Here is a 10,697-nt window from a genome sequence, read left to right on the forward strand (position 1 = left end):
CCTTCTTCTAGTCAAGTTATGCCACAAACTCCGCTTCTCCCCAATTCTATTCAATACCTCCTCATTAGTAATGTGATCTACCCACTAATCTTCAGAATTCTTCTGTAGCACCACATTTCTAAAGCTTCTATTCTCTTCTTGTCTAAACTATTTATCGTATACGTTTCACTTCCATACATGGCTTCAATCCATACAAATATTTTCAGAAACGTCATCCTGACACTTAAATCTATACTCGGTGTTAACAAATTTCTCTTCTCCAGAAACGCTTTCCTTGCCATTGCCAGTCTACATTTTATATCCTCTCTACTTCGACCATCATCAGTTATTGTGCTCCTTAAATAGCAAAACTCCTTTACTACTTTAAGTATCTCATTTCCTAATCTAATTCCCTGAGCATCAACCGACTTAATTCGACTACATTACGTTATCCTCGTTTTGCTTTTGTTGATGTTCATCTTATATCCTCCTTTCAAAACACTGTCCATTCCGTTCAACTGCTCTTCCAAGTCCTTTGCTGTCTCTGGCAGAATTACAATGTCATCGGAGAACCTCAAAGTTTTTATTTCTTCTCCATGGATTTTAATACCTACTCCGAATTTTTCTTTTGTTTCCTTTACTGCTTGCCCAATATACAGATTGAATAACATCGGGGAGAGGCTACAAACCTGTCTCACCCCCTTCCCAACCACTGCTTCCCTTTCCTGTCCCTCGATTCTTATAACTGCCATCTGGTTTCTGTACAAATTGTAAATAGCCTTTCGCTCCCTGTATTTTACCCCTGCCACCTTCAGAATTTGAAAGACAGTATTCCAGTCAATCATAAAAAATGCAAAGAAAATAGGAATAGTTTGCAGTTTACTTTTTATACTTTGCACTGACTACGTTTAAACCTATGTTTCGTACAGTAGACAGACCAAGAATTTTAAAGTTTGGGACATTTAGTTTCACTCTGAGTAGAGTATTTCCAAAAATGTCATCGTGAAAATAAAATGAGATAAAAAAGAGAAATTTTAGTATAAAACTGGGATATTTATTTTCCTCATTTAGTGGCACTGCCGTTTCCTATGAAATTTTCACAGCGTTACTTAATACGACATTTATCATCTTCAGAAATCTGGTTGTAGGAAGTTCCTATTGTCATTCGTTTCTTGGCCATGAATGGGAGATTATTTTGAAATTGTTTGCTAAATGGAGGCAGCGATATTTTTTGGGAAAAATCCTCTGGAAACTCCTATCAAAGCACCAGTGTAGTCGTAAACAAAACAGGAGAAATTTTTGTGTCAGTATGAACGTAAAGATCAATGAATGAAACAAACTGTTTCTTACCAGATCGCTATAGACAGAATGAGTATGCGCTGGCTTCCTTAGAACTATCATATAAAAATCTTTATGAGGCACAGGGATGCAGGACAAATACTTTACACGCGTAATAAACAAAAAAAGAGATAGTCTTCTTTTGGCCATTGTAATATGCGACCTAGGCAGCTCATCACACGAGAATATCTCGAATCGTATCAATCTCTTCCGACATTCAAGAAAAAGATTCACAAAATTTTCCTATTCACGTAGAATAATCATGGACACAATATTTTGCGAAAAAATAATGGTATCTACTATCTCTCGCTACAGAAACTGAACAGATACAGTTAAAATAAATGGCGTAGGTTGATTTGACTGGAACACCCTTTGTTGTTTTATTGCGCTTCTGTAGTCGCCATCTGGGTTCGAAGGACTGTTTCGATGTCTAATCTAGGGTTTCACATTCGGCGTTACTGCCTCTGTTCACTGTATTATCGTAGTGTACTAGCGTACTGTTTGTTAGAGTTTTGAATGTTTTATTCAATTTTGGTACGTTCCTTAACAGTTTATATTTTGAGACCGCTATCAGCATCTGGTTATCTGCAGAAAAGTTTTACGTAGTACCTTTGTTATATGTCACATACTTTCTATTTATGGTTGGTTCTTGTCACTCGCTTGCCGGCCGGTGTGGCCGTGCGGTTCTAGGCGCTTCAGTCTGGAACTGCGTGACCGCTGCGGTCGCAGGTTCGAATCCTGCCTCGGGCGTGGATGTGTGTGGTGTCCTTAGGTTAGTTAGGTTTAGGTAGTTCTAAGTTCTAGAGGACTGATGACCACAGATGTTAAGTCCCATAGTGCTCAGAGCCATTTGAACCATATTTTGTCACTCGTTTAGTATCTTGTTTATGTATAGATCAAACAAAGGTCAACGCCAAACCTTGCTTTATCAGGGATTTTCCAACCTCATTGTCCGTAAGTGCTTTGCCTGTTTCGTAATACAGGAGTTTTACGGCACTGATTAAATTAAATACTGCTGCTGTTACTAATACCGCTCTAGCTACTATCAGCTATAATATTAGGTTAGTGCATGATTTCTCAGCGGTACTTCTTTTTTGCATGTTGGTACTCCGGTTGCTAAGTGCTCATTTATCGATTGTCAGTTGTTATTTGTAGTTCACTATTGCAATTAGAATTTACATAGCGTTTTCTTCATGTGGGGATAGTGAGTGGAGCTGTGGACGCTAGCAAATGGAATGCTACATGGCGAAATCCGACATATTCCTCTCTTTGAGGCCAATAGAGGGATGACAAGAGCAGAGGCAGCCAGAAACATTTGGGCCGTATGTGGGGATAATGCCACTGGAAAATTCGGAAATTTGTGTTAAGGTCTTATGGGACCAAGCTGCTGAGGTCATCGGTACCTAAGCTTACACACTACTTAATCTAACTAAAACTAACTTACGTTAAGGACAACATACACACCGTTGCCCGAGGCAGGACTCGAACCTTTGATGGGGGTAGCCGCGCGAACCGCGAAAAGTTGCGCTAGGTCGCGCGACTACCCCTCGCGGCCCCAATATCGTTGGACAGCGCATGGCAAGGAAAAAGTTTTCTTGTTTTCGTGAGGATGGTTTTGACATCAGTGACTCTATACGTTCAGGGAGACTTTCGGGGTTTGATGAAGGCTGGTGCCGACGGAGGTTCGAGTCCTCCCTGGGGCCTGGGTGTGTGTGTTTGTCCTTAGGATAATTTAGGTTAAGTAGTGTGTAATCGTAGGGACTGATGACCTTAGCAGTTAAGTCCCATAAGATTTCACACACATTTGAAATTTTTTTTGTTTGATGAGGTCGTTTAAACACATTAATCCAAAATGATACATGTCACTGTACTCTATAACTGGAAAATGTGATGTACTGTGATAATTCCACCGTCATGCAATGCCGAAGGTTAAAAAATCGGGTGTATGATCTAGGACAAAATCATAAAAAACCAACGGGTGGCCATGTGTGCATCCCTGCTTGCTCGTCAACAATTGACCCTTGGACAAAGCCGTTTACGAGAAATAGTGTATTTATGTTGGCATATGCGAAAGCAAAGAATGCTGGAGCCCAAAAAAAGCAGCAACTACCCGTACAAAGAGCTGTGCGCGTCCATAAAAGAAAATGTTATGCATCTGGTGGAACAGCGACGTTCTTTCCCGAGGTGTAACCATCACTGCTAACATTTATTGTCAACAATTGAGAGGTCTTGCAGACACCGTCCAAGAACAACGACCAGGAAGACTGCGTGAAGTTATGCTACTCCATGATAATGTCCACTCGCATTCTGCTAGACTGACAAGAAATACTGTACAGGAGTTGGATTGCGGACTCATTCAGCACCCACCATACTCACCTAATCTTGCACCCCTAGATTTTTACCTTTTCCGCTCTCTACCGAACAACCGTAAGGAATTTCCTCTCCCGATGATAATTCGCTCCGAACATTACTGGACAAGTTATTCGCCTCAAAACCACGTGATTTCTTTAGTAGCAGAATCGAAAAATTATCCCAGCGTTGACAGACTCTTGTAAACAGTGAAGGAGAATATATTATTGATGACTAAAGTCTCTGTTAAGTATATCTGTTGTGTTTACAAGACTTATGGAAAAACGCGACCAACATACGCACCAATGCAATAAATATGATAAATAGTAACGCCCTTCGAACTCAAGTTTTCTGTTCTTACGCCTGGGGCACAGTGCTTAAGCACTGGTCTTGCAGCCAAGAGAACGGTGGTTCAAGTCCCCATCAAGATTTTTTACCGTGATTTCTCTAAATCGCTTAAGGTAAATGTGTAATGGTTCCTTGCAAAGTACAAATCCGATTTCTTCTACTTCTTTCCCGGTCTCCGTATCTAGTGATCTCGTCGATAGGGTATTGAACCCTATTCTCTCTTCAACTCTTCAAGCATTTTCCAGCGTGAAGATTCTTCAACTCACCGTCCAGCTACCTAGTGTATTTTACTTTTTCTAAATATGAAGGAAACACTTTCGCGGAATATTACGAAGTTCAAGAGGTTGACACAAAGTAATTAAGACAGTATGGCTTATATTTCCACACCGTAGAAAGAAATATGCTTATACACTACTGGCCATTAAAATTACTACACCACGAAGATGACGTGCTACGGACGCGAAATTTAACCGACATGAAGAAGATGCGGTGATATGCAAATGATTAGATTTTCAGAGCATTCACATAAAGTTGGCGCCATCCAATCTCTGTTTGACTCAATCCCCAGGAGTATCAAGGCCGTTATTATGGCCAGAGGTGGTTGTTCTGGGTACTGATTTCTCAGGATCTATGCACCCAAATTGCGTGAAAATGAATCACATGTCAGTTCTAGTATAATATATTTGTCCAATGAATACCCATTTATCATCTGCATTTCTTCTTGGTGTAGCAATTTTAATGGCCAGTAGTGCGTGAAGCCTCCTACAATTCATTGGAGTTACATGTAAAAGTAACTAAGGATACTACGCACTATCTGATCAAAAATATCCAAGCACCTGTTTCTGGACGTTAATATGGACTGTGTGCAACCTTCGTCTTTACATTAATCGTGGGAAACAGTAACAGAACGTATGAGCCTACTGGAATATTTATTCCTACTTCAATCTATAAGGTTTACAAGCAACCGGTTGCATACGTTTAATGTGAAAACATTAAGATTTTTACATTAATCTTATGCAACCGGTTAGCTGCATAATTTATGTGTTGAAAATTTAATTACGGTTACTGCCGTCAGCGACATTTAAAACTGTGTTAATTCTGTCTAAAACTAAATACACCTCCCGCACAGGCCATGAAGGCCCAAAGGTACCGACTGGCCGCCGTGTCATCCTCAGCCTATAGGCGTCACTGGATGCGGATTGGAGGGGCATATGGTCTGCACACCGCTCTCCCGGCCGTATGTCAGTTTCCGAGACCGGAGCCTCTACTTCTCAATCAAGTAGCTCCTCAGTTTGCCTCACAAGGGCTGAGTGCACCCGGCTTGCCAACAGCGCTCGGCAGATCGGATGGTCACCCATGCAATTGCTAGCCCAGCCCGACAGCGCTTAACTTCGGTGATCCGACGGGAACCGGTGTTAGCAATGCGGCAAGGCCGTTGGCGTTATTTCTGTCTGTAATGTTCAAAATACCTTCAGACAGCACTTATATACTTATCATCCCATCGTCACATCGAATTCCATACCGCCAAATACATCTCTACAATACTGCGTCTGGTTACTCAGTCTTCCACAGTAAAAGTACACTGTAATTACAATTAAACTTTTCCTATTTGCGCCAGTGTGTACGGAGAACTATTTACCGTATGGTTACTCCACTTAATAGGAATGTTGTTCAGACTATGCGCTGCAGGATTTGAGTTGTTGTTGGTGTTAGTGTCATGACATACCGTTGAGGACCGGTACTGGTACGGCGACTTGGGCCTGAAACGCAACGATAGGCGTGCATTACAATTGCAGAAGTCAATTTGGGTCTGGACAACGTGAGTAGGACTTGATTCGTAACGCCGGTTCATCGAAACACTAGCAGTAGTACAGCTGCTGTTCTCGACTATAGACTCCTTAAAGGAATGCAGAGAGGTCCTCTTTCCGCACCCGGGTTGAAGAACATCAGATGTTCGAATACACTGGCAAATTTGCAATTACCCCTGGGAAAGGCCGACGAGGAACTGCAGAAAATACTGTTGCCAAGGCCTAGAAAGCTCGACGCAATGTGGAATCTTGAAGCAGTGCCCGAGCTGTGTCACGACAGCTGAATATTCAGTTATCCATCCTTGGAGGAGTGCTGCTGACAATTGTGAGGTGGTTCCTGTAGTGTGGTTCCAGACTGCCGTGGATACAGAAGTTCGTCACATTGAGCAACGTTTGTAACCTGGAACGTTATCATGGTACGCAATTAACAAATGTTACGTCCAAATGTAGAAATTAAGATGTGCTTCTTGCAATGTCCTATTCGTTATTTCTCTTCTGGATGTCCTTACCGATGTTTCCACAAAGTTTCATTGCCCTACCATCACTTGTTTTTATGTAGTCCCTCTCAAATAGCGATCCCTGTATGACCCTGTATAAAGAGAGTTTAAATCTGGTAGCGGTGATGAATTCATAGTGCGGAAAATGTGGGAGTCTACCTCTTCCTGTCCATCTGTCACAGAACTGTTATTTATAAGCTGTTAGATGGTTCAAATGGCTCTGAGCACAATGGGACTCAACTGCTGAGGTCATTAGTCCCCTAGAACTTAGAACTAGTTAAACCTAACTAACCTAAGGACATCACAAACATCCATGCCCGAGGCAGGATTCGAACCTGCGACCGTAGCGGTCTTGCGGTTCCAGACTGCAGCGCCTTTAACCGCACGGCCACTTCGGCCGGCTATAAGCTGTTGGACATTAACACTGTAATGAGTAGACGTTTCAGTGTGCATGAGAGCAAATTGTTGTCGTATCAACTAGAGGTCATTACACAGTGAATATTAACTTGAACTGATTGGGAAGGAGAGGTAAATCAGCTGTGTATTTTTCAGAGCCGTCACTACAGGATTTTCCTTACACGACATTTCAAAACCATGGGAACCAGCATCGAAATGGCCTTCTATCGGAATGTCTTACCGCCTAGTTTTCGTTGCACATCATCTAGGGGGTCTGCTAGAACATTCTCTAAGAAAGCTGTCTACAGCGTTTAGACTGAATGGACGAACATGAACGTAGGAATTACAAGTTCCAAAAGTAATTAAAATGATGTTTACAATACTCCAAATAAAAAGAGATTTTCATGTGATGTGCTCGTCGTTCTTTTCCTCGTTTCAATGATTGAAGCACTGTGGACTGTTACAGAAAATGAATTATAAAGCCGGCAGGGGTGGCCGAGCGGTTCTAGGCGCTACAGTCTGGAACCGCGCGACCGCTACGGTCCCAGGTACGAATCCTGCCTCGGGCATGGGTGTGTGTGATGTCCTTAGGTTACTTAGGTTTAAGTAGTTCTAAGTTCTAGGGGACTGATGACGTCAGAAGTTAAGTCCCATAGTGCTCAGAGCAATTTTTTTGAATTATAAAATGAAATGGAAGCGTTTCAGGATCGAGTAAGATATTGTCTTCTTCATTGTGTGAGAAACGTGTACTGAATATGTGGCTGTACCTTATTATTACACCTTTGTAAAGATCACTTCAGCTTATTCTTCGCAATGGGAAACCTAATTAATTCTTTACGAAAGGTATATAGTGAACACACGTCAGGTGTTTTTTGCACTTTGCGTTAGTGCTTTCTGAATAATATTAATAAGAATTTAACCTTACTTTCTTTACTGTTAAACCATAGCGTCTTCTTTACTGAAAAACTACTGAGAAGTTATTTCTATGTGTAGCAGGATATGACAAACGTAATTATGAGCCGGCCGAGGTGGCCGAGTGGTTCTAGGCGCTACGGTCGCAGGTTGGAATCCTACCTCGGGCGTGGATGTGTGTGATGTCCTTAGGTTGGTTAGGTTTAAGTAGTTCTAAGATCTAGGGGACTGATGACCTCAGATGTTGAGAGCCATTTGAACCATAATTATGAACGACTAGACAACGTACTTGTAAGTGAAGACTACCATTGCCGTGAGTATTTGCCCAACAGGACATAAGAAGAACGCAGCGCTAACAACATCGAAATCGTCGTTCGTATTTCGAAGAAACGACAGCAGCGTGAGAACTGTGGTTATAGTTGTGCATACTATTTAGAATCTGTGAACGTCTGAACGGTTATATTTGTCACTGATCGGTACGTGTTTACAGAAATGCAACACGGGAAGCGTATGGTAAGGTTCAGAATTAGCGGAATGTGGCTGCCAAGCGGAGCAGCTGATAAACATTCGCCATGTACGAGACTTTTCAGCTGCGAATGACTTCCTTGTGGCGTATTTCCGCAAAATAGCTTGCGTTGTGGAGACGCCCTACTCTGTTAAAACCTACTTTCCGCTTTTTTTTTTTTAGAGTATCGCAAAGCTTCTGTCTGTGAAAGTATTATCGTTCTCCTCACTGTCTCCTTCAACGGTCAACATGACTACTCTGCAATTCACACTTAATTGCTTGACAGTGGGTTCATAGACCCACTTTCACACTGCTCCATTAAATTTCGGGTGTGCTGTCGCATAAATTCTTCTTCTAATATTTCGGCCGCATATCGGTCAACCATCTTCGGCGTGAGCAAACAGACTGACGCTCCAGCACTCGCTCCGTCTTTTTAAACTCGCACACTGCGCCACTGCGTTTGCTGCCACGGATACACAGTTGCGAGAGTCTTTGATCAACGGCAAAGAAGTACAATGTGCACTAATTATATCTGTAGCTACGCAGGCAATCCAAGTTAGGATGTCGATGTATCACTGTGAGCTGCACTGTCTGGACGGGATTCTATGACATATCCAAGTTAAAGCCACTATCTCTATTAATTAAATTCGTTGCCCAGAGAATTTAAATTGCCTCTCTCACCACCTAATCCCAGGAAGATGAAGTAGACACGAAAATTTCAACGGGTTTAGTGCAATATAGAGGTCCAGTATCAGTGCAGTGTTCTGTTACAGACAGTTTATTTGGCTGTAGGAGACGGGTGTATCGACAGTGTTTTGTCATCTTCCATGGACTGTACGAATCGTCAGTCCTATGTGTGAAAGGTCATATTCACAGGGGATGTTGTAAAAAACAACCTTTAATGCTATCAAATACAGTGTTCTGCCAATAAACGGGTTAGGTCAGGTTAGCTTAGGTTAGGAAGTATACAGCAGTGAGTGGTATATTCCTTTGTTGTTGAAAACCTAAATCCCTTTAGCCGTAAGGTCACAACCAAATATAACCCTATTGTCTTCGTTGGAGGATGAACAATAGCAGTAAAGGCGTGAATTTAAATATTTCAGTATCTTCTTCAGCATTGTTTGTGGTCATCTTTGATGTCATTTGTAGCGCCTCACGTATTTTCTGTGGAGAACATTTGTTGACTTAAAAAACTTACTTTATGTGTAGAAGCTCGTCCTGCAGACTGCTCTCGTCAGCAATAATGTGTGAACAAAAGTTCTAAGAACTCTACGAAGGATGGTGGCAGCTATTTACACGTAAATATAAGTCTGCATGCGCCTGTTTCCGTTATACTGCATGGCCCAATGTGCCATCCCTTTTGCGCCGAACCAAAACATCTAAAAATGGAAGGCCTCCCTCCTTTTCAATTTCCATTGTAAATTACATTTGTCCATGGACGGAATTCAGATGGTTTAACAATTTTTATAATTTATCTTCCCCATGGGGATAAACTACAAACGTGTCGCACACATACCTCTGACGTCTGTGCATCTGTGACCGCATGCCCATTGGCACGGTCCGCAACAACGGAACGAGTGGTGGTGTATCAGTCTTCTTGCTCACTCTGAAGATGGATGAACGATATACGACCGAAATATTAGAAGGAGATGCGGAATTTGTGCGGCTTCACAGCCGAAATTTAATGGGCAGTCACTGCACCGCGAAAACATGACGATGCACATTTCCAGACTGTTTCTTTGCTGTTCCATTCTCGAATAGCACATGGGGAAAAATGAACACCCAATGCTTTCTGTTCGAACTATGATTTCCCTTATTTTGTTACGGTGAGTCATTTCTCCACGTGTAGGTAGGAATCAACAAAATAACACTGCGTTCGGAAGAGTATGTTCGTCATTGAAATTTTGTAAAAGATCTCGCTGCAACGAAAAAGTCTTTGATTTAATGATTGTCGCCCCAAGTCACGCACCCATGACACTCTTTCCCCTATTTAACGATAATACAAAACAAAATGATCTCCTTCGCACTTTTTCGTTGTTCCCCGTTAATCTTACCTGGTATAAGAATTTCATACCACGTGGCAGAACTCCGGAAGAGGACGGAAAAGCATGGTGTAGACAGTCACTTCAGTGGATTTGTTGTATCTTCTCAGTGTTCTGCCAATAAACGTGTTAGGATAGGTTAGCTTAGGTTAAGAGGTATACAGCACTGACTGGTAAATATTTTTGTTGTTAAAAGCCCTTTCCACCCTAAATTACTAACGTTACAAGCAACTATAACATTCTACAAGAAATTACTTGTTATGAAACTTGCTCTTCCACTACTTTAGTTGCTGGTGAACCTTTTGGGTTGTATCGTTGTGGTCCATGAAGCATTTCTTTTCCTGACATTTCACCCAGACCTCCATTGCGCAGCTTTACAGGTTCTCCTGGCATCGTTGAGTCTTGCTGACTGATAAGTTGGATGTCGGAGAGCGATATAAATACCGTGAAACAAGGGTGTGACCAGCAGAGCTAAACCTTGTCAATTACAATTTAACTACCAAATTGTTATCTTGTCGAAGAT

The 10,697-nt window shown here is 41.9% G+C and overlaps 1 pseudogene; it reads right to left on the minus strand.

Annotated features, from left to right (window-relative positions):
- Nucleotides 1-5,336: 5,336 nt before the first annotated feature.
- LOC126254186 (5S ribosomal RNA) lies at nucleotides 5,337-5,454 on the minus strand (annotated as a pseudogene).
- Nucleotides 5,455-10,697: the final 5,243 nt, after the last annotated feature.

This window comes from Schistocerca nitens, chromosome 4 (assembly GCF_023898315.1).
Source record: "Schistocerca nitens isolate TAMUIC-IGC-003100 chromosome 4, iqSchNite1.1, whole genome shotgun sequence".
In the NCBI taxonomy this organism is placed as follows: Eukaryota; Metazoa; Arthropoda; class Insecta; order Orthoptera; family Acrididae; genus Schistocerca; species Schistocerca nitens.